This window comes from Daktulosphaira vitifoliae, unplaced genomic scaffold, assembly GCF_025091365.1.
Source record: "Daktulosphaira vitifoliae isolate Bord-2020 unplaced genomic scaffold, ASM2509136v1 Scaffold_5, whole genome shotgun sequence".
Lineage (NCBI taxonomy): Eukaryota > Metazoa > Arthropoda > Insecta > Hemiptera > Phylloxeridae > Daktulosphaira > Daktulosphaira vitifoliae.
In genome coordinates this window covers 2,969,861-2,972,646 of record NW_026099576.1, presented here as the reverse complement: position 1 = coordinate 2,972,646, position 2,786 = coordinate 2,969,861, and positions in this window count along the sequence as shown.

Sequence of the window (2,786 nt, the reverse complement as noted above, 5' to 3'; positions counted from 1 at the left end):
TATATATATATTAAATTAAAGCTTATGTAATATAATTTATTTTGAAAAAAAAAAATTTGACCTCTGGACTTGTCTTCGTGGTGAAAACGGACATCAAAGTTAAAGAAGAACGTACGATTTCCGTGAAAAAATTCTCGATTTTATATTTTATATTATTAAATTTATATTGCTATAACTTTTGGAGAAATATATAGATCAATATTATTATTTTTTATAAATAATTTTTATATACTACTTTCATCTGACACACTTTTTTTGTAAATCGGATCATACCCCTTTATACAATGAGGGTCAAAACTTTAAACATTCTTATTGAAACTAAGACATTTTCAATTTAATTTTTGAAAGTATTCCGGAAATACTGACACTTTTATATATATCTTAAATTAAAGCTTATGTAATATACTTCAATTTAAAAAAAAAAATTTGACCTCTGGATTTGTCTTCATGGTAAAAATGACTACCGTATTCAAAAATTTGTTATTTTTGTGTTAAAATTCTGGGTTTTGTATTTTATTTTATTTTAAAATACCTGACAAGGGGAATACAGATTTTCATAAATATTATATAAATTAAAATTAATGTATCATAGAAAGTTCAACTTATTTAAATTTGTTTGCTTCTTTTAAGTCAAGAAAAATAACTTTGAAATTTGATCTAGCTTAAATAAACAATTTTTTCAAGTGATGGTATCGACGTACGGTTGCCGAGTTAGTAAAATTAATGTTTTACGCGCTCGAGGTACGAGGTCCAACCCGCGTATGGCAATGAATTTTTTGCCTTTTTTCTTAATTCTTTTTAGTTAGTATAAATTTTTAACTCGTTTGATTTTTATCTCATTTAGATTCAATAACTTCAATAAAGATCACGGATCCCATAATTTTAGTCGCCCCTTGTAAGAAGAAATTTCTTATTCGTATTAAAATTATTTTACTATATTTTAAGTTTTAGCTTCGATGCAAAGCTGAGAAGATATATTTTTGTGACTATCATTTATTTTCTCTGCTCTAACTTGACCTACTTTTTTCAACGATACGTCAAATGACTACAATTCGTATCCAGTTGAAGATATTACCCTCAAAAATTGAAAAAAAATTTCAATTTATCAATTAAACAGTTAGTTATTCCATGTTCACCATAAAGACAATTAAAATTAAGTTTGATATGATAGGTTTCAACTACAAAATTTAATCATTTTACTTTGTAATTTAATAATTTTTTTACTTTATTTGTGTGTGCTACTACTAGACTATAATATTACAAATTTTTTTGTTGCTATATAAATCATTTCTAAAAAAAATGATTGTTTTTTCTCCTGAATTAACAATTGATTTTTACAAATATAATCAAATTTTATAATACACTCAATTGAGTAAATCTTTTTAACAACTTTGTTTTGATTGGTACATTTAGTTAAAGTAAATCATTAAAATTAATTAAGTTTTCAATATTTTTGTAAAGTTGATTTAGAATAGTATATTTTTGTTTCTGATGAAAGTTCCTTGTAGTCCAGTGTATAAAACTTATTACTTTGTTAACTGTTATAACTTTATCAAAAATGAGCAAATCAGTAATTTTTTTTTTTATTTAGATGCATGTTTTTATCTATCATTTGGTTTTTTTTTATAAATCTAACCCTTTACCTACCCACAAGAGGGATTCAAAATAATAACTTTTTTTTTTTAGTTAAAGTAAATCATTAAAATTAATTAAGTTCTCAATATTTCAATTATAGAATCTTTTCAACAAACAACAAAAGTTCCTAGGAAATTATTACTATTACTTCTATTTAAGTTATCTATTACCATAAAAATGCAAAAAAATATTGAGCTTTTCTGATAAATTTACAATAAATAGTAATTATAAAACTTTCTGACTGCATATTGATCTTAACGATACAATTTTTTTAATTGTCATAAAATTTTCTATTTAATTATGTCAATGTCAAACTTACCAATTGAGCTAAAAGTTATGGTAAAATAAATTTTTTTTTTTTTTTATAAACATTTACAACAATCAACTTTAAACGATTAACAAAATTGGTTAAATATGTCATTTTCCTTATTTTTAACTTATTAATAATCAAATTAATATTAAATATTATATCAAATCAGTATTAATTTAAAACAATTTTTTTTGTTCTTAATTATTTTTTTTTATATGTAAAAACTATTTTTTAATAATATTAAAACTTAGAAGTTATAGAAAAAGTCTAATTGCACATTTTAAAACATCGCGAAAAGTTGATTTAGAATAGTATATTTTTGTTTCTGATGGAAGTTCCTTGTAGTCCAGTGTATAAAACTTATAACTTTGTTAATTGTTATAACTTTATCAAAAATGACCAAATCAGTATATTTTTTTTTATTTAGATGCATGTCTTTATCTATCATTTGGTTTTTTTTATAAATCTAACCCTTTACCTGCCCACAAGAGGGATTCAAAATATTAACTTTTTTTTTTTTAGTTAAAGTAAATCATTAAAATTAATTCAGTTCTGGATATTTCAATAGTAGAATCTTTTTAAATATCAAAAATTACTTAGAAATGATTACTATGATTTCTATTTAAGTGTTCTATTACTATAAAAATGCAAAAAAATAATGAGTTTTTCTGATAAATATACTGTAAATAGTAATTATAAAATTTCCTGACTGCATATTAATCTTAAAAATAACATTGTTTTAATTCTCATAAAATTTTCTATTTAATGATTCATTCTAGTCAACGAAGGAGTAATTTTGCAGAATAGCAGAAAAAATTCCCAACAAACTTTTTTTTTTTTT